Consider the following 22,661-nt stretch of genomic DNA (forward strand, 5'->3'; position numbering starts at 1 on the left):
TCTCCTGCAACCCGTTCCCTTTGGCCTAGATGAATGAACGTCTCTCCACATGCTCAGTTCTGAGAGATAAGTGTGTGTGAAAGCCGTCCTTCACCTAGCTTGTTGGGAACACAAAGTTTCTCTTCAGTTGCAAACTCCACTCCATACATATATATGGGGAAGTACTAGCTCCATCTCTGGTTTACAGTGAAAACTGCAGGAACTTCAAACCGGCACTAGGAAACAGACTGAGAAACCAGAGTAAAAGTTTCTCCTGCAACCCTTTCCCTTTGTGCTAGATGAAAGAACGACTCTTTACATGCTCAGTTCTGAGAGATAAGTGTGTGTGAAACCCGTCCTTCCCCTAGCTTGTTGGGAACACTATGTTTCTCTTCAGTTACAAACTCCACTCCATATATATATACTGGTAGGTACAAGCTCCAACTAGGTTTTACAGTGAAAACTGAGGAACTTCAAACCGACACTAGGAAACAGACCGAGAAACCAGAGTAAAAGTTTCTCCTGCAACCAGTTCCCTTTGTGCTAGATGAACTAACGTCTCTCCACATGCTCAGTTCTGAGAGATAAGTGTGTGTGAAAGCCGTCCTTCACCTAGCTTGTTGGGAACACAAAGTTTCTCTTCAGTTGCAAACTCCATTCCATACATATATATATATGGGGAGGTACTAGCTCAAACACGGTTTTACAGTGATAACTGCAGGAACTTCAAATCGGCACTAGGAAACAGACTGAGAAACCAGAGTAAAAGTTTCTCCTGTAACCCGTTCCTTTGTGCTAGTGAACGAACGTCTCTTCACATGCTAAGTTCTGAGAGTTAAGTGTGTGTGAAAGCCGTCCTTCACCTAGCTTGTTGGGAACACAAAGTTTCTCTTCAGTTGCAAACTCCACTCCATACATATATATGGGGAGGTACTAGCTCCAACTCGGTTTTACAGTGAAAACTGCAGGAACTTCAAACCGGCACTAGGAAACAGACTGAGAAACCAGAGTAAAAGTTTCTCCTGCAACCCGTTCCCTTTGTGCTAGATGAACGAACGTCTCTCCACATGCTCAGTTCTGAGAGATAAGTGTGTGTGAAAGCCGTCCTTCACCTAGCTTGTTGGGAACACAAAGTTTCTCTTCAGTTGTAAACTCCACTCCACACATATATATGGGGAGGTACTAGCTCCAACTCGGTTTTACACTGAAAACTGCAGGAACTTCCAACCGGCACTAGGAAACAGACTTAGAAACCAGAGTATAAGTTTCCCCTGCAACCCGTTCTCTTTGGGCTAGATGAACGATCGTCTCTCCACATGCTCAGTTCTGAGATATAAGTGTGTGTGAAAGCCGTACTTCACCTAGCTTGTTGGGAACACAAAGTTTCTCTTCAGATGCAAACTCCACTCCATACATATATATGGGGATGTACTAGCCCCAACACGATTTTACAGTGAAAACTGAAGGAAATTCAAACCGGCACTAGGAAACAGACTGAGAAACCAGAGAAAAAGTTTCTCCTGCAACCCGTTCCCTTTGTGCTAGATGAACGTACGTCTCTCCACATGCTCAGTTCTGAGAGATATGTGTGTGTGAAAGCCGTCCTTCACCTAGCTTGTTGGGAACACAAAGTTTCTCTTCAGTTGCAAACTCCACTCCACACATATATATGGGGAGGTACCAGCTCCAACTCGGTTTTACAGTGAAAACTGCAGGAACTTCAAACCGGCACTAGGAAACAGACTGAGAAACCAGAGTAAAAATTTCTCCTGCAACCCGTTCCCTTTGTGCTAGATGAACGAACGACTCTCCACATGCTCAGTTCTGAGAGATAAGTGTGTGTGAAAGCCGTCCTTCACCTAGCTTGTTGGGAACACAAAGTTTCTCTTCAGTTGCAAACTCCACTCCATACATATATATGGGGAGACACTAGCTCCAACTCGGTTTTACAGTGAAAACTGCAGGAACTTCCAACCGGCACTAGGAAACAGACTGAGAAACCAGAGAAAAAGTTTCTCCTGCAACCCGTTCCCTTTGTGCGAGATGAACGAATGTCTCTCCACATGCTCAGTTCTGAGAGATAAGTGTGTGTGGAAGCCGTCCTTCACCTTGCTTGTTGGGAACACAAAGTTTCTCTTCAGTTGCAAACTCCACTCCATACATATATATGGGGAGGTACTAGCTCCAACTCGGTTTTACAGTGAAAACTGCAGGAACTTCAAACCGGCACTAGGAAACAGACCGAGAATCCAGAGTAAAAGTTTCTCCTGCAACCCGTTCCCTTTGTGCTAGATGAACGTACGTCTCTCCACATGCTCAGTTCTGAGAGATATGTGTGTGTGAATGACGTCCTTCACCTAGCTTTTTGGGAACACAAAGTTTCTCTTCAGTTGCAAACTCCACTCCACACATATATAAGGGGAGGTACTAGCTCCAACTCGGTTTTACAGTGAAAACTGCAGGAACTTCAAACCAGCACTAGGAAACAGACTGAGAAACCAGAGTAAAAATTTCTCCTGCAACCCGTTCCCTTTGTGCTAGATGAACGAACGACTCTCCACATGCTCAGTTCTGAGAGATAAGTGTGTGTGGAAGCCGTCCTTGAACTAGCTTGTGGGAACACAAAGTTTCTCTTCAGTTGCAAACTCCATTCCATACATATATATGGGGAGGTACTAGCTCCAAATCGGTTTTACAGTGAAAACTGCAGGAACTTCAAACCGGCACTAGGAAACAGACTGAGAAACCTGAGTAAAATTTCTCCTGCAACCCGTTCACTTTGTGCTAGATGAACGAACGTCTCTCCACATGCTCAGTTCTGAGAGATTAGTGTGTGTGAAAGCCGTCCTTCACCTAGCTTGTTGGGAACACAAAGTTTCTCTTCAGTTGCAAACTCCACTCCATACATATATATGGGGAAGTACTAGCTCCAACTCGGTTTTACAGTGAAAACAGCAGGAACTTCAAACCGGCACTAGGAAACAGCCTGAGAAACCAGAGTAAAAGTTTCTCCTGCAACCCGTTCCTTTTGTGCTAGATGAACGAACGTCTGTCCACATGCTCAGTTCTGAGAGATAATTGTGTGTGAAAGCCGTCCTTCACCTAGCTTGTTGGGAACACAAAGTTTCTCTTCAGTTGCAAACACCAATCCATACATATATATGGGATGGTACTAGCTCCAACTCGGTTTTACAGTGAAAACTGCAGGAACTTCAAACCGGCACTAGGAAACAGACTGAGAAACCAGAGTAAAAGTTTCTCCTGCAACCCGTTCCCTTTGTGCTAGATGAATGAACGTCTCTCCACATGCTCAGTTCTGAGAGATAAGTGTGTGTGAAAGCCGTCCTTCACCTAGCTTGTTGGGAACACAAAGTTTCTCTTCAGTTGCAAACTCCACTCCATACATATATATGGGGAGGTACTAGCTCCATCTCTGTTTTACAGTGAAAACTGCAGGAACTTCAAACCGGCACTAGGAAACAGACTGAGAAACCAGAGTAAAAGTTTCTCCTGCAACCCGTTCCCTTAGTGCTAGATGAACGAACGACTCTTCACATGCTCAGTTCTGAGAGATATGTGTGTGTGAAAGCCGTCCTTCCCCTAGCTTGTTGGGAACACAATGTTTCTCTTCAGTTACAAACTCCACTCCATATATATATATTGGTAGGTACAAGCTCCAACTCGGTTTTACAGTGAAAACTTAGGAACTTCAAACCGGCACTAGGAAACAGACCGAGAAACCAGAGTAAAAGTTTCTCCTGCAACCAGTTCCCTTTGTGCTAGATGAATGAACGTCTCTCCACATGCTCAGTTCTGAGAGATAAGTGTGTGTGAAAGCCGTCCTTCACCTAGCTTGTTGGGAACACAAAGTTTCTCTTCAGTTGCAAACTCCACTCCACACATAAATATATGGGGAGGTACTTGCTCAAACATGGTTTTGCAGAGATAACTGCAGGAACTTCAAATCGGCACTAGGAAACAGACTGAGAAACCAGAGTAAAAGTTTCTCCTGCAACCCGTTCCCTTTGTGCTAGTGAACGAACGTCTCTCCACATGCTAAGTTCTGAGAGTTAAGTGTGTGTGAAAGCCGTCCTTCAGCTAGCTTGTTGGGAACACAAAGTTTCTCTTCAGTTGCAAACTCCACTCCATACATATATATGGGTAGGTACTAGCTCCAACTCGGTTTTACAGTGAAAACTGCAGGAACTTCAAACCGGCACTAGGAAACAGACTGAGAAACCAGAGTAAAAGTTTCTCCTGCAACCCGTTCCCTTTGTGCTAGATGAACGAACGTCTCTCCACATGCTCAGTTCTGAGAGATAAGTGTGTGTGAAAGCCGTCCTTCACCTAGCTTGTTGGGAACACAAAGTTTCTCTTCAGTTGCAAACTCCCCTCCATACATATATATGGGGAGGTACTAGCTCCAACACGGTTTTACACTGAAAACTGCAGGAATTTCAAACAGGCACTAGGAAACAGACTGAGAAACCAGAGTAAAAGTTTTTCCTGCAACCCATTCCCATTGTGCTAGATGAACGAACGTCTCCCCACATGCTCAGTTCTGAGAGATATGTGTGTGTGAAAGCCGTCCTTCACCTAGCTTGTTGGGAACACAAAGTTTCTCTTCAGTGGCAAACTCCACTCCACACATATATATGGGGGGGTACTAGCTCCAACTCGGGTTTACAGTGAAAACTGCAGGAACTTCAAACCTGCACTAGGAAACAGACTGAGAATCCAGAGTAAAAGTTTCTCCTGCAACCCGTTTCCTTTGTGCTAGATGAACGAACGTCTCTCCACATGCTCAGTTCTGAGAGATTAGTGTGTGTGAAAGCCGTCCTTAACCTAGCTTGTTGGGAACACAAAGTTTCTCTTCAGTTGCAAACTCCACTCCATACATATATATGGGGAAGTACTAGCTCCAACTCGGTTTTACAGTGAAAACTGCAGGAAATTCAAACCGGCACTAGGAAACAGCCTGAGAAACCAGAGTAAAAGTTTCTCTTGCAACCCGTTCCTTTTGTGCTAGATGAACGGACGTCTGTCCACATGCTCAGTTCTGAGTGATAATTGTGTGTGAAAGCCGTCCTTCACCTAGCTTGTTGGGAACACAACGTTTCTCTTCAGTTGCAAACTCCAATCCATACATATATATGGGAAGGTACTAGCTCCAACTCGGTTTTACAATGAAAACTGCAGGAACTTCAAACCGGCACTAGGAAACAGACTGAGAAACCAGAGTAAAGTTTCTCCTGCAACCCGTTCCCTTTGGCCTAGATGAATGAACGTCTCTCCACATGCTCAGTTCTGAGAGATAAGTGTGTGTGAAAGCCGTCCTTCACCTAGCTTGTTGGGAACACAAAGTTTCTCTTCAGTTGCAAACTCCACTCCATACATATATATGGGGAAGTACTAGCTCCATCTCTGGTTTACAGTGAAAACTGCAGGAACTTCAAACCGGCACTAGGAAACAGACTGAGAAACCAGAGTAAAAGTTTCTCCTGCAACCCTTTCCCTTTGTGCTAGATGAAAGAACGACTCTTTACATGCTCAGTTCTGAGAGATAAGTGTGTGTGAAACCCGTCCTTCCCCTAGCTTGTTGGGAACACTATGTTTCTCTTCAGTTACAAACTCCACTCCATATATATATACTGGTAGGTACAAGCTCCAACTAGGTTTTACAGTGAAAACTGAGGAACTTCAAACCGGCACTAGGAAACAGACCGAGAAACCAGAGTAAAAGTTTCTCCTGCAACCAGTTCCCTTTGTGCTAGATGAACTAACGTCTCTCCACATGCTCAGTTCTGAGAGATAAGTGTGTGTGAAAGCCGTCCTTCACCTAGCTTGTTGGGAACACAAAGTTTCTCTTCAGTTGCAAACTCCACTCCATACATATATATATATGGGGAGGTACTAGCTCAAACACGGTTTTACAGTGATAACTGCAGGAACTTCAAATCGGCACTAGGAAACAGACTGAGAAACCAGAGTAAAAGTTTCTCCTGTAACCCGTTCCCTTTGTGCTAGTGAACGAACGTCTCTTCACATGCTAAGTTCTGAGAGTTAAGTGTGTGTGAAAGCCGTCCTTCACCTAGCTTGTTGGGAACACAAAGTTTCTCTTCAGTTGCAAACTCCACTCCATACATATATATGGGGAGGTACTAGCTCCAACTCGGTTTTACAGTGAAAACTGCAGGAACTTCAAACCGGCACTAGGAAACAGACTGAGAAACCAGAGTAAAAGTTTCTCCTGCAACCCGTTCCCTTTGTGCTAGATGAACGAACGTCTCTCCACATGCTCAGTTCTGAGAGATAAGTGTGTGTGAAAGCCGTCCTTCACCTAGCTTGTTGGGAACACAAAGTTTCTCTTCAGTTGCAAACTCCCCTCCATACATATATATGGGGAGGTACTAGCTCCATCTCGGTTTTACACTGAAAACTGCAGGAACTTCAAACAGGCACTAGGAAACAGACTGAGAAACCAGAGTAAAAGTTTTTCCTGCAACCCATTCCCATTGTGCTAGATGAACGAACGTCTCTCCACATGCTCAGTTCTGAGAGATAAGTGTGTGTGAAAGCCGTCCTTCACCTAGCTTGTTGGGAACACAAAGTTTCTCTTCAGTTGTAAACTCCACTCCACACATATATATGGGGAGGTACTAGCTCCAACTCGGTTTTACAGTGAAAACTGCAGGAGCTTCCAACCGGCACTAGGAAACAGACTTAGAAACCAGAGTATAAGTTTCCCCTGCAACCCGTTCTCTTTGGGCTAGATGAACGATCGTCTCTCCACATGCTCAGTTCTGAGATATAAGTGTGTGTGAAAGCCGTACTTCACCTAGCTTGTTGGGAACACAAAGTTTCTCTTCAGATGCAAACTCCACTCCATACATATATATGGGGATGTACTAGCCCCAACACGATTTTACAGTGAAAACTGAAGGAAATTCAAACCGGCACTAGGAAACAGACTGAGAAACCAGAGAAAAATTTTCTCCTGCAACCCGTTCCCTTTGTGCTAGATGAACGTACGTCTCTCCACATGCTCAGTTCTGAGAGATATGTGTGTGTGAAAGCCGTCCTTCACCTAGCTTGTTGGGAACACAAAGTTTCTCTTCAGTTGCAAACTCCACTCCACACATATATATGGGGAGGTACCAGCTCCAACTCGGTTTTACAGTGAAAACTGCAGGAACTTCAAACCGGCACTAGGAAACAGACTGAGAAACCAGAGTAAAAATTTCTCCTGCAACCCGTTCCCTTTGTGCTAGATGAACGAACGACTCTCCACATGCTCAGTTCTGAGAGATAAGTGTGTGTGAAAGCCGTCCTTCACCTAGCTTGTTGGGAACACAAAGTTTCTCTTCAGTTGCAAACTCCACTCCATACATATATATGGGGAGGCACTAGCTCCAACTCGGTTTTACAGTGAAAACTGCAGGAACTTCCAACCGGCACTAGGAAACAGACTGAGAAACCAGAGAAAAAGTTTCTCCTGCAACCCGTTCCCTTTGTGCGAGATGAACGAATGTCTCTCCACATGCTCAGTTCTGAGAGATAAGTGTGTGTGGAAGCCGTCCTTCACCTTGCTTGTTGGGAACACAAAGTTTCTCTTCAGTTGCAAACTCCACTCCATACATATATATGGGGAGGTACTAGCTCCAACTCGGTTTTACAGTGAAAACTGCAGGAACTTCAAACCGGCACTAGGAAACAGACCGAGAATCCAGAGTAAAAGTTTCTCCTGCAACCCGTTCCCTTTGTGCTAGATGAACGTACGTCTCTCCACATGCTCAGTTCTGAGAGATATGTGTGTGTGAATGCCGTCCTTCACCTAGCTTGTTGGGAACACAAAGTTTCTCTTCAGTTGCAAACTCCACTCCACACATATATAAGGGGAGGTACTAGCTCCAACTCGGTTTTACAGTGAATACTGCAGGAACTTCAAACCAGTACTAGGAAACAGACTGAGAAACCAGAGTAAAAGTTTCTCCTGCAACCCGTTCCCTTTGTGCTAGATGAACGAACGACTCTCCACATGCTCAGTTCTGAGAGATAAGTGTGTGTGGAAGCCGTCCTTCAACTAGCTTGTTGGGAACACAAAGTTTCTCTTCAGTTGAAAACTCCATTCCATACATATATATGGGGAGGTACTAGCTCCAAATCGGTTTTACAGTGAAAACTGCAGGAACTTCAAACCGGCACTAGGAAACAGACTGAGAAACCTGAGTAAAATTTCTCCTGCAACCCGTTCACTTTGTGCTAGATGAACGAACGTCTCTCCACATGCTCAGTTCTGAGAGATTAGTGTGTGTGAAAGCCGTCCTTCACCTAGCTTGTTGGGAACACAAAGTTTCTCTTCAGTTGCAAACTCCACTCCATACATATATATGGGGAAGTACTAGCTCCAACTCGGTTTTACAGTGAAAACAGCAGGAACTTCAAACCGGCACTAGGAAACAGCCTGAGAAACCAGAGTAAAAGTTTCTCCTGCAACCCGTTCCTTTTGTGCTAGATGAACGAACGTCTGTCCACATGCTCAGTTCTGAGAGATAATTGTGTGTGAAAGCCGTCCTTCACCTAGCTTGTTGGGAACACAAAGTTTCTCTTCAGTTGCAAACACCAATCCATACATATATATGGGATGGTACTAGCTCCAACTCGGTTTTACAGTGAAAACTGCAGGAACTTCAAACCGGCACTAGGAAACAGACTGAGAAACCAGAGTAAAAGTTTCTCCTGCAACCCGTTCCCTTTGTGCTAGATGAATGAACGTCTCTCCACATGCTCAGTTCTGAGAGATAAGTGTGTGTGAAAGCCGTCCTTCACCTAGCTTGTTGGGAACACAAAGTTTCTCTTCAGTTGCAAACTCCACTCCATACATATATATGGGGAGGTACTAGCTCCATCTCTGTTTTACAGTGAAAACTGCAGGAACTTCAAACCGGAACTAGGAAACAGACTGAGAAACCAGAGTAAAAGTTTCTCCTGCAACCCGTTCCCTTAGTGCTAGATGAACGAACGACTCTTCACATGCTCAGTTCTGAGAGATATGTGTGTGTGAAAGCCGTCCTTCCCCTAGCTTGTTGGGAACACAATGTTTCTCTTCAGTTACAAACTCCACTCCATATATATATATTGGTAGGTACAAGCTCCAACTCGGTTTTACAGTGAAAACTTAGGAACTTCAAACCGGCACTAGGAAACAGACCGAGAAACCAGAGTAAAAGTTTCTCCTGCAACCAGTTCCCTTTGTGCTAGATGAATGAACGTCTCTCCACATGCTCAGTTCTGAGAGATAAGTGTGTGTGAAAGCCGTCCTTCACCTAGCTTGTTGGGAACACAAAGTTTCTCTTCAGTTGCAAACTCCACTCCACACATAAATATATGGGGAGGTACTTGCTCAAACACGGTTTTGCAGAGATAACTGCAGGAACTTCAAATCAGCACTAGGAAACAGACTGAGAAACCAGAGTAAAAGTTTCTCCTGCAACCCGTTCCCTTTGTGCTAGTGAACGAACGTCTCTCCACATGCTAAGTTCTGAGAGTTAAGTGTGTGTGAAAGCCGTCCTTCAGCTAGCTTGTTGGGAACACAAAGTTTCTCTTCAGTTGCAAACTCCACTCCATACATATATATGGGTAGGTACTAGCTCCAACTCGGTTTTACAGTGAAAACTGCAGGAACTTCAAACCGGCACTAGGAAACAGACTGAGAAACCAGAGTAAAAGTTTCTCCTGCAACCCGTTCCCTTTGTGCTAGATGAACGAACGTCTCTCCACATGCTCAGTTCTGAGAGATAAGTGTGTGTGAAAGCCGTCCTTCACCTAGCTTGTTGGGAACACAAAGTTTCTCTTCAGTTGCAAACTCCCCTCCATACATATATATGGGGAGGTACAAGCTCCAACACGGTTTTACACTGAAAACTGCAGGAATTTCAAACAGGCACTAGGAAACAGACTGAGAAACCAGAGTAAAAGTTTTTCCTGCAACCCATTCCCATTGTGCTAGATGAACGAACGTCTCCCCACATGCTCAGTTCTGAGAGATATGTGTGTGTGAAAGCCGTCCTTCACCTAGCTTGTTGGGAACACAAAGTTTCTCTTCAGTTGCAAACTCCACTCCACACATATATATGGGGGGGTACTAGCTCCAACTCGGGTTTACAGTGAAAACTGCAGGAAATTCCAACCGGCACTAGGAAACAGACTGAGAAACCAGAGTAAAATTTTCCACTGCAACCCGTTCCCTTTGGGCTAGATGAACGATCGTCTCTCCACATGCTCAGTTCTGAGAGATAAGTGTGTGTGAAAGCCGTCCTTCACCTAGCTTGTTGGGAACACAAAGTTTCTCTTCAGTTGCAAACTCCTCTCCATACATATATATGGGGAGGTACTAGCTCCAACTCGGTTTTACACTGAAAAATGCAGGAACTCCAAACAGGCACTAGGAAACAGACTGAGAAACAAGAGTAAAAGTTTTTCCTGCAACCTATTCCCATTGTGCTAGATGAACGAACGTCTGTCCACATGCTCAGTTCTGAGATATAATTGTGTGTGAAAGCCGTCCTTCACCTAGCTTGTTGGGAACACAAAGTTTCTCTTCAGTTGCAAACTCCAATCCATACATATATATGGGAAGATACTAGCCCCAACTCGATTTTACAGTGAAAACTGCAGGAAATTCAAACCGGCACTAGGAAACAGACTGAGAAACCAGAGAAAAAGTTTCTCCTGCAACCCGTTCCCTTTGTGCTAGATGAACGAACGTCTCTCCACATGCTCAGTTCTGAGAGATAAGTGTGTGTGGAAGCCGTCCTTCACCTAGCTTGTTGGGAACACAAAGTTTCTCTTCAGTTGCAAACTCCACTCCATACATATATATGGGGAGGTACTAGCTCCAACCCATTTTTACAGTGAAAACTGCAGGAACTTCAAACCGGCACTAGGAAACAGACTGAGAAACCAGAGTAAAAGTTTCTCCTGCAACCCGTTCCCTTTGTGCTAGATGAACGAACGTCTCTCCACATGCTAAGTTCTGAGAGATAAGTGTGTGTGAAAGCCGTCCTTCACCTAGCTTGTTGGCAACACAAAGTTTCTCTTCAGTTGCCAACTCCCCTCCATACATATATATGGTGAGGTACTAGCTCCAACTCGGTTTTACACTGAAAACTGCAGGAACTCCAAACAGGCACTAGGAAACAGACTGAGAACCAGATTAAAAGTTTTTCCTGCAACCCATTCCCATTGTGCTAGATGAACGAACGTCTCTCCACATGCTCAGTTCTGAGAGATAATTGTGTGTGAAAGCCGTCCTTCACCTAGCTTGTTGGGAACACAAAGATTCTCTTCAGTTGCAAACTCCACTCCACACATATATATGGGGAGGTACTAGCTCCAACTCGGTTTTACAGTGAAAACTGCAGGAACTTCCCACCGGCACTAGGAAACAGACTTAGAAACCAGAGTAAAAGTTTCCCCTGCAAACCGTTCCCTTTGGGCTAGGTGAACGATCGTCTCTCCACATGCTCAGTTCTGAGAGATAAGTGTGTGTGAAAGCCGTCCTTCACCTAGCTTGTTGGGAACACAAAGTTTCTCTTCAGATGCAAACTCCACTCCATACATATATATGGGGATGTACTAGCCCCAACTCGATTTTACAGTGAAAACTGCAGGAACTTCAAACAGGCACTAGGAAACAGACTGAGAAACCAGAGTAAAATTTCTCCTGCAACCCGTTCCCTTTGTGCTAGATGAACGAACGTCTCTCCACATGCTCAGTTCTGAGAGATATGTGTGTGTGAAAGCCGTCTTTCACCTAGCTTGTGGGGAACACAAAGTTTCTCTTCAGTTGCAAACTCCACTCCACACATATATATGGGGAGGTACTAGCTCCAACTCGGTTTTACAGTGAAAACTGCAGGAACTTCAAACCGACACTAGGAAACAGACTGAGAAACCTGAGTAAAATTTCTCCTGCAACCCGTTCCCTTTGTGCTAGATGAACGAACGTCTCTCCACATGCTAAGTTCTGAGAGATAAGTGTGTGTGAAAGCCGTCCTTCACCTAGCTTGTTGGGAACACAAAGTTTCTCTTCAGTTGCCAACTCCCCTCCATACATATATATGGTGAAGTACTAGCTCCAACTCGGTTTTACACTGAAAACTGCAGGAACTCCAAACAGGCACTAGGAAACAGACTGAGAACCAGATTAAAAGTTTTTCCTGCAACCCATTCCCATTGTGCTATATGAACGAACGTCTCTCCACATGCTCAGTTCTGAGAGATAAGTGTGTGTGAAAGCCGTCCTTCACCTAGCTTGTTGGGAACACAAAGATTCTCTTCAGTTGCAAAATCCACTCCACACATATATATGGGGAGGTACTAGCTCCAACTCGGTTTTACAGTGAAAACTGCAGGAACTTCCCACCGGCACTAGGAAACAGACTTAGAAACCAGAGTAAAAGTTTCCCCTGCAAACCGTTCCCTTTGGGCTAGGTGAACGATCGTCTCTCCACATGCACAGTTCTGAGAGATAAGTGTGTGTGAAAGCCGTCCTTCACCTAGCTTGTTGGGAACACAAAGTTTTTCTTCAGTTGCAAACTCCACTCCACACATATATATGGGGAGGTACTAGCTCCAACTCGGTTTTACAGTGAAAACTGCAGGAACTTCAAACCGGCACTAGGAAACAGACTGAGAAACCAGAGTAAAAGTTTCCCCTGCAACCCGATCCATTTGGGCTAGATGAACGATCGTCTCTCCACATGCTCAGTTCTGAGAGATAAGTGTGTGTGAAAGCCGTCCTTCACCTAGCTTGTTGGGAACACAAAGTTTCTCTTCAGATGCAAACTCCACTCCATACATATATATGGGGAGGTACTAGCTCCAAATCTGTTTTACACTGAAAACTGCAGGAACTTCAAACAGGCACTAGGAAACAGACTGAGAAACCAGAGTAAAAGTTTTTCCTGCAACCCATTCCCATTGTGCTACATGAACGAACTTCTCTCCACATGCTCAGTTCTGAGAGATAAGTGTGTGTGAAAGCCGTCCTTCACCTAGCTTGTTGGGAACACAAAGTTTCTCTTCAGTTGCAAACTCCACTCCACACATATATATGGGGAGGTACTAGCACCAACTCGGTTTTACAGTGAAAACTGCAGGAACTTCCAACCGGCACTAGGAAACAGACTGAGAAACCAGAGTAAAAGTTTCCCCTGCAACCCGTTCCTTTTGGGCTAAATGAACGATCGTCTCTCCACATGCTCAGTTCTGAGAGATAAGTGTGTGTGAAAGCCGTCCTTCACCTAGCTTGTTGGGAACACAAAGTTTCTCTTCAGATGCAAACTCCACTCCATACATATATATGGGGATGTACTAGCCCCAACACGAATTTACAGTGAAAACTGCAGGAAATTCAAACCGGCACTAGGAAACAGACTCAGAAACCAGAGAAAAAGTTTCTCCTGCAACCCGTTCCCTTTGTGCTAGATGAACGAACGTCTGTCCACATGCTCAGTTCTGAGAGATTAGTGTGTGTGAAAGCCGTCCTTCACCTAGCTTGTTGGGAACACAAAGTTTCTCTTCAGTTGCAAACTCCACTCCATACATATATATGGGGAAGTACTAGCTCCAACTCGGTTTTACAGTGAAAACTGCAGGAACTTCAAACCGGCACTAGGAAACAACCTGAGAAACCAGAGTAAAAGTTTCTCCTGCAACCCGTTCCTTTTGTGCTAGATGAACGAACGTCTCTCCACATGCTCAGTTCTGAGAGATAAGTGTGTGTGAAAGCCGTCCTTCATCTAGCTTGTTGGGAATACAAAGTTTCTCTTCAGTTGCAAACTCCACTCCATACATATATAAGGGGGGGTACTAGCTCCAACTCGGTTTTACAGTGAAAACTGCAATAACTTCAAACCGGCACTAGGAAACAGACTGAGAAAGCAGAGTAAAAGTTTCTCCTGCAACCCGTTCCCTTTGTGCTAGATGAACGAACGTCTCTCCACATGCTCAATTCTGAGAGATAAGTGTGTGTGAAAGCCGTCCTTCACCTAGCTTGTTGGGAACACAAAGTTTCTCTTCAGTTGCAAACTCCACTCCATACATATATATGGGGATTTACTAGCTCCAACTCGGTTTTACAGTGAAAACTGCAGGAACTTCAAACCGGCACTAGGAAACAGACTGAGAAACCAGAGTAAAAGTTTCTCCTGCAACCCGTTCCCTTTTTGCTAGATGAACGAACGTCTCTCCACATGCTCAGTTCTGAGAGATAAGTGTGTGTGAAAGCCGTCCTTCACCTAGCTTGTTGGGAACACAAAGTTTCTCTTCAGTTGCAAACTCCACTCCATACATATATATGGGAGGTACTAGCTCCAACTCGGTTTTACAGTGAAAACTGCAGGAACTTCAAACCGGCACTAGGAAACAGACTGAGAAACCAGAGTAAAAGTTTCTCCTGTAACCCGTTCCCTTTTTGCTAGATGAACGAACGTCTCTCCACATGCTCAGTTCTGAGAGATAAGTGTGTGTGAAAGCCGTCCTTCACCTAGCTTGTTGGGAACACAAAGTTTCTCTTCAGTTGCAAACTCCCCTCCATACATATATATGGGGAAGTACTAGCTCCAACTCGGTTTTACAGTGAAAACTGCAGGAACTTCAAACCGGCACTAGGAAACAGCCTGAGAAACCAGAGTAAAAGTTCCTCCTGCAACCCGTTCCTTTTGTGCTAGATGAACGAACGTCTCTCCACATGCTCAGTTCTGAGAGATAAGTGTGTGTGAAAGCCGTCCTTCATCTAGCTTGTTGGGAATACAAAGTTTCTCTTCAGTTGCAAACTCCACTCCATACATATATAAGGGGGGGTACTAGCTCCAACTCGGTTTTACAGTGAAAACTGCAATAACTTCAAACCGGCACAAGGAAACAGACTGAGAAAGCAGAGTAAAAGTTTCTCCTGCAACCCGTTCCCTTTGTGCTAGATGAACGAACGTCTCTCCACATGCTCAATTCTGAGAGATAAGTGTGTGTGAAAGCCGTCCTTCACCTAGCTTGTTGGGAACACAAAGTTTCTCTTCAGTTGCAAACTCCACTCCATACATATATATGGGGATTTACTAGCTCCAACTCGGTTTTACAGTGAAAACTGCAGGAACTTCAAACCGGCACTAGGAAACAGACTGAGAAACCAGAGTAAAAGTTTCTCCTGCAACCCGTTCCCTTTTTGCTAGATGAACGAACGTCTCTCCACATGCTCAGTTCTGAGAGATAAGTGTGTGTGAAAGCCGTCCTTCACCTAGCTTGTTGGGAACACAAAGTTTCTCTTCAGTTGCAAACTCCACTCCATACAAATATATGGGAGGTACTAGCTCCAACTCGGTTTTACAGTGAAAACTGCAGGAACTTCAAACCGGCACTAGGAAACAGACTGAGAAACCAGAGTAAAAGTTTCTCCTGCAACCCGTTCCCTTTTTGCTAGATGAACGAACGTCTCTCCACATGCTCAGTTCTGAGAGATAAGTGTGTGTGAAAGCCGTCCTTCACCTAGCTTGTTGGGAACACAAAGTTTCTCTTCAGTTGCAAACTCCCCTCCATACATATATATGGGGAGGTACTAGCTCCAACTCGGTTTTACAGTGAAAACTGCAGGAACTTCAAACCGGCACTAGGAAACAGACTGAGAAACCAGAGTAAAAGTTTCTCCTGCAACCCGTTCCCTTTGTGCTAGATGAACGAACGTCTCTCCACATGCTCATTTCTGAGAGATTAGTGTGTGTGAAAGCCGTCCTTCACCTAGCTTGTTGGGAACACAAAGTTTCTCTTCAGTTGCAAACTCCTCTCCATACATATATATGGGGAGGTACTAGCACCAACTCTGTTTTACAGTGAAAACTGCAGGAACTTCAAACCGGCACTAGGAAACAGACTGAGAAACCAGAGTAAAAGTTTCTCCTGCAACCCGTTCCCTTTGTGCTAGATGAACGTACGTCTCTCCACATGCACAGTTCTGAGAGATATGTGTGTGTGAAAGCCGTCTTTCACCTAGCTTGTTGGGAACACAAAGTTTCTCTTCAGTTGCAAACTCCACTCCACACATATATATGGGGAGGTACCAGCTCCAACTCGGTTTTACAGTGAAAACTGCAGGAACTTCAAACCGGCACTAGGAAACAGACTGAGAAACCAGAGTAAAAATTTCTCCTGCAACCCGTTCCCTTTGTGCTAGATGAACGAACGACTCTCCACATGCTCAGTTCTGAGAGATAAGTGTGTGTGAAAGCCGTCCTTCACCTAGCTTGTTGGGAACACAAAGTTTCTCTTCAGTTGCAAACTCCACTCCATACATATATATGGGGAGGCACTAGCTCCAACTCGGTTTTACAGTGAAAACTGCAGGAACTTCCAACCGGCACTAGGAAACAGACTGAGAAACCAGAGAAAAAGTTTCTCCTGCAACCCGTTCCCTTTGTGCGAGATGAACGAATGTCTCTCCACATGCTCAGTTCTGAGAGATAAGTGTGTGTGGAAGCCGTCCTTCACCTTGCTTGTTGGGAACACAAAGTTTCTCTTCAGTTGCAAACTCCACTCCATACATATATATGGGGAGGTACTAGCTCCAACTCGGTTTTACAGTGAAAACTGCAGGAACTTCAAACCGGCACTAGGAAACAGACCGAGAATCCAGAGTAAAAGTTTCTCCTGCAACCCGTTCCCTTTGTGCTAGATGAACGTACGTCTCTCCACATGCTCAGTTCTGAGAGATATGTGTGTGTGAATGCCGTCCTTCACCTAGCTTGTTGGGAACACAAAGTTTCTCTTCAGTTGCAAACTCCACTCCACACATATATAAGGGGAGGTACTAGCTCCAACTCGGTTTTACAGTGAATACTGCAGGAACTTCAAACCAGTACTAGGAAACAGACTGAGAAACCAGAGTAAAAATTTCTCCTGCAACCCGTTCCCTTTGTGCTAGATGAACGAACGACTCTCCACATGCTCAGTTCTGAGAGATAAGTGTGTGTGGAAGCCGTCCTTCAACTAGCTTGTTGGGAACACAAAGTTTCTCTTCAGTTGAAAACTCCATTCCATACATATATATGGGGAGGTACTAGCTCCAAATCGGTTTTACAGTGAAAACTGCAGGAACTTCAAACCGGCACTAGGAAACAGACTGAGAAACCTGAGTAAAATTTCTCCTGCAACCCGTTCACTTTGTGCTAGATGAACGAACGTCTCTCCACATGCTCAGTTCTGAGAGATTAGTGTGTGTGAAAGCCGTCCTTCACCTAGCTTGTTGGGAACACAAAGTTTCTCTTCAGTTGCAAACTCCACTCCATACATATATATGGGGAAGTACTAGCTCCAACTCGGTTTTACAGTGAAAACAGCAGGAACTTCAAACCGGCACTAGGAAACAGCCTGAGAAACCAGAGTAAAAGTTTCTCCTGCAACCCGTTCCTTTTGTGCTAGATGAACGAACGTCTGTCCACATGCTCAGTTCTGAGAGATAATTGTGTGTGAAAGCCGTCCTTCACCTAGCTTGTTGGGAACACAAAGTTTCTCTTCAGTTGCAAACACCAATCCATACATATATATGGGATGGTACTAGCTCCAACTCGGTTTTACAGTGAAAACTGCAGGAACTTCAAACCGGCACTAGGAAACAGACTGAGAAACCAGAGTAAAAGTTTCTCCTGCAACCCGTTCCCTTAGTGCTAGATGAACGAACGACTCTTCACATGCTCAGTTCTGAGAGATATGTGTGTGTGAAAGCCGTCCTTCCCCTAGCTTGTTGGGAACACAATGTTTCTCTTCAGTTACAAACTCCACTCCATATATATATATTGGTAGGTACAAGCTCCAACTCGGTTTTACAGTGAAAACTTAGGAACTTCAAACCGGCACTAGGAAACAGACCGAGAAACCAGAGTAAAAGTTTCTCCTGCAACCAGTTCCCTTTGTGCTAGATGAATGAACGTCTCTCCACATGCTCAGTTCTGAGAGATAAGTGTGTGTGAAAGCCGTCCTTCACCTAGCTTGTTGGGAACACAAAGTTTCTCTTCAGTTGCAAACTCCACTCCACACATAAATATATGGGGAGGTACTTGCTCAAACACGGTTTTGCAGAGATAACTGCAGGAACTTCAAATCAGCACTAGGAAACAGACTGAGAAACCAGAGTAAAAGTTTCTCCTGCAACCCGTTCCCTTTGTGCTAGTGAACGAACGTCTCTCCACATGCTAAGTTCTGAGAGTTAAGTGTGTGTGAAAGCCGTCCTTCAGCTAGCTTGTTGGGAACACAAAGTTTCTCTTCAGTTGCAAACTCCACTCCATACATATATATGGGTAGGTACTAGCTCCAACTCGGTTTTACAGTGAAAACTGCAGGAACTTCAAACCGGCACTAGGAAACAGACTGAGAAACCAGAGTAAAAGTTTCTCCTGCAACCCGTTCCCTTTGTGCTAGATGAACGAACGTCTCTCCACATGCTCAGTTCTGAGAGATAAGTGTGTGTGAAAGCCGTCCTTCACCTAGCTTGTTGGGAACACAAAGTTTCTCTTCAGTTGCAAACTCCCCTCCATACATATATATGGGGAGGTACAAGCTCCAACACGGTTTTACACTGAAAACTGCAGGAATTTCAAACAGGCACTAGGAAACAGACTGAGAAACCAGAGTAAAAGTTTTTCCTGCAACCCATTCCCATTGTGCTAGATGAACGAACGTCTCCCCACATGCTCAGTTCTGAGAGATATGTGTGTGTGAAAGCCGTCCTTCACCTAGCTTGTTGGGAACACAAAGTTTCTCTTCAGTTGCAAACTCCACTCCACACATATATATGGGGGGGTACTAGCTCCAACTCGGGTTTACAGTGAAAACTGCAGGAAATTCCAACCGGCACTAGGAAACAGACTGAGAAACCAGAGTAAAATTTTCCACTGCAACCCGTTCCCTTTGGGCTAGATGAACGATCGTCTCTCCACATGCTCAGTTCTGAGAGATAAGTGTGTGTGAAAGCCGTCCTTCACCTAGCTTGTTGGGAACACAAAGTTTCTCTTCAGTTGCAAACTCCTCTCCATACATATATATGGGGAGGTACTAGCTCCAACTCGGTTTTACACTGAAAAATGCAGGAACTCCAAACAGGCACTAGGAAACAGACTGAGAAACAAGAGTAAAAGTTTTTCCTGCAACCTATTCCCATTGTGCTAGATGAACGAACGTCTGTCCACATGCTCAGTTCTGAGATATAATTGTGTGTGAAAGCCGTCCTTCACCTAGCTTGTTGGGAACACAAAGTTTCTCTTCAGTTGCAAACTCCAATCCATACATATATATGGGAAGATACTAGCCCCAACTCGATTTTACAGTGAAAACTGCAGGAAATTCAAACCGGCACTAGGAAACAGACTGAGAAACCAGAGAAAAAGTTTCTCCTGCAACCCGTTCCCTTTGTGCTAGATGAACGAACGTCTCTCCACATGCTCAGTTCTGAGAGATAAGTGTGTGTGGAAGCCGTCCTTCACCTTGCTTGTTGGGAACACAAAGTTTCTCTTCAGTTGCAAACTCCACTCCATACATATATATGGGGAGGTACTAGCTCCAACCCATTTTTACAGTGAAAACTGCAGGAACTTCAAACCGGCACTAGGAAACAGACTGAGAAACCAGAGTAAAAGTTTCTCCTGCAACCCGTTCCCTTTGTGCTAGATGAACGAACGTCTCTCCACATGCTAAGTTCTGAGAGATAAGTGTGTGTGAAAGCCGTCCTTCACCTAGCTTGTTGGCAACACAAAGTTTCTCTTCAGTTGCCAACTCCCCTCCATACATATATATGGTGAGGTACTAGCTCCAACTCGGTTTTACACTGAAAACTGCAGGAACTCCAAACAGGCACTAGGAAACAGACTGAGAACCAGATTAAAAGTTTTTCCTGCAACCCATTCCCATTGTGCTAGATGAACGAACGTCTCTCCACATGCTCAGTTCTGAGAGATAATTGTGTGTGAAAGCCGTCCTTCACCTAGCTTGTTGGGAACACAAAGATTCTCTTCAGTTGCAAACTCCACTCCACACATATATATGGGGAGGTACTAGCTCCAACTCGGTTTTACAGTGAAAACTGCAGGAACTTCCCACCGGCACTAGGAAACAGACTTAGAAACCAGAGTAAAAGTTTCCCCTGCAAACCGTTCCCTTTGGGCTAGGTGAACGATCGTCTCTCCACATGCTCAGTTCTGAGAGATAAGTGTGTGTGAAAGCCGTCCTTCACCTAGCTTGTTGGGAACACAAAGTTTCTCTTCAGATGCAAACTCCACTCCATACATATATATGGGGATGTACTAGCCCCAACTCGATTTTACAGTGAAAACTGCAGGAACTTCAAACAGGCACTAGGAAACAGACTGAGAAACCAGAGTAAAATTTCTCCTGCAACCCGTTCCCTTTGTGCTAGATGAACGAACGTCTCTCCACATGCTCAGTTCTGAGAGATATGTGTGTGTGAAAGCCGTCTTTCACCTAGCTTGTGGGGAACACAAAGTTTCTCTTCAGTTGCAAACTCCACTCCACACATATATATGGGGAGGTACTAGCTCCAACTCGGTTTTACAGTGAAAACTGCAGGAACTTCAAACCGACACTAGGAAACAGACTGAGAAACCTGAGTAAAATTTCTCCTGCAACCCGTTCCCTTTGTGCTAGATGAACGAACGTCTCTCCACATGCTAAGTTCTGAGAGATAAGTGTGTGTGAAAGCCGTCCTTCACCTAGCTTGTTGGGAACACAAAGTTTCTCTTCAGTTGCCAACTCCCCTCCATACATATATATGGTGAAGTACTAGCTCCAACTCGGTTTTACACTGAAAACTGCAGGAACTCCAAACAGGCACTAGGAAACAGACTGAGAACCAGATTAAAAGTTTTTCCTGCAACCCATTCCCATTGTGCTATATGAACGAACGTCTCTCCACATGCTCAGTTCTGAGAGATAAGTGTGTGTGAAAGCCGTCCTTCACCTAGCTTGTTGGGAACACAAAGATTCTCTTCAGTTGCAAAATCCACTCCACACATATATATGGGGAGGTACTAGCTCCAACTCGGTTTTACAGTGAAAACTGCAGGAACTTCCCACCGGCACTAGGAAACAGACTTAGAAACCAGAGTAAAAGTTTCCCCTGCAAACCGTTCCCTTTGGGCTAGGTGAACGATCGTCTCTCCACATGCACAGTTCTGAGAGATAAGTGTGTGTGAAAGCCGTCCTTCACCTAGCTTGTTGGGAACACAAAGTTTTTCTTCAGTTGCAAACTCCACTCCACACATATATATGGGGAGGTACTAGCTCCAACTCGGTTTTACAGTGAAAACTGCAGGAACTTCAAACCGGCACTAGGAAACAGACTGAGAAACCAGAGTAAAAGTTTCCCCTGCAACCCGATCCATTTGGGCTAGATGAACGATCGTCTCTCCACATGCTCAGTTCTGAGAGATAAGTGTGTGTGAAAGCCGTCCTTCACCTAGCTTGTTGGGAACACAAAGTTTCTCTTCAGATGCAAACTCCACTCCATACATATATATGGGGAGGTACTAGCTCCAAATCTGTTTTACACTGAAAACTGCAGGAACTTCAAACAGGCACTAGGAAACAGACTGAGAAACCAGAGTAAAAGTTTTTCCTGCAACCCATTCCCATTGTGCTACATGAACGAACTTCTCTCCACATGCTCAGTTCTGAGAGATAAGTGTGTGTGAAAGCCGTCCTTCACCTAGCTTGTTGGGAACACAAAGTTTCTCTTCAGTTGCAAACTCCACTCCACACATATATATGGGGAGGTACTAGCACCAACTCGGTTTTACAGTGAAAACTGCAGGAACTTCCAACCGGCACTAGGAAACAGACTGAGAAACCAGAGTAAAAGTTTCCCCTGCAACCCGTTCCTTTTGGGCTAGATGAACGATCGTCTCTCCACATGCTCAGTTCTGAGAGATAAGTGTGTGTGAAAGCCGTCCTTCACCTAGCTTGTTGGGAACACAAAGTTTCTCTTCAGATGCAAACTCCACTCCATACATATATATGGGGATGTACTAGCCCCAACACGAATTTACAGTGAAAACTGCAGGAAATTCAAACCGGCACTAGGAAACAGACTCAGAAACCAGAGAAAAAGTTTCTCCTGCAACCCGTTCCCTTTGTGCTAGATGAACGAACGTCTCTCCACATGCTCAGTTCTGAGAGATATGTGTGTGTGAAAGCCGTCTTTCACCTAGCTTGTGGGGAACACAAAGTTTCTCTTCAGTTGCAAACTCCACTCCACACATATATATGGGGAGGTACTAGCTCCAACTCGGTTTTACAGTGAAAACTGCAGGAACTTCAAACCGACACTAGGAAACAGACTGAGAAACCTGAGTAAAATTTCTCCTGCAACCCGTTCCCTTTGTGCTAGATGAACGAACGTCTCTCCACATGCTAAGTTCTGAGAGATAAGTGTGTGTGAAAGCCGTCCTTCACCTAGCTTGTTGGGAACACAAAGTTTCTCTTCAGTTGCCAACTCCCCTCCATACATATATATGGTGAAGTACTAGCTCCAACTCGGTTTTACACTGAAAACTGCAGGAACTCCAAACAGGCACTAGGAAACAGACTGAGAACCAGATTAAAAGTTTTTCCTGCAACCCATT

This window comes from Camelus bactrianus, chromosome 27 (genome assembly GCF_048773025.1).
Source record: "Camelus bactrianus isolate YW-2024 breed Bactrian camel chromosome 27, ASM4877302v1, whole genome shotgun sequence".
Lineage (NCBI taxonomy): Eukaryota > Metazoa > Chordata > Mammalia > Artiodactyla > Camelidae > Camelus > Camelus bactrianus.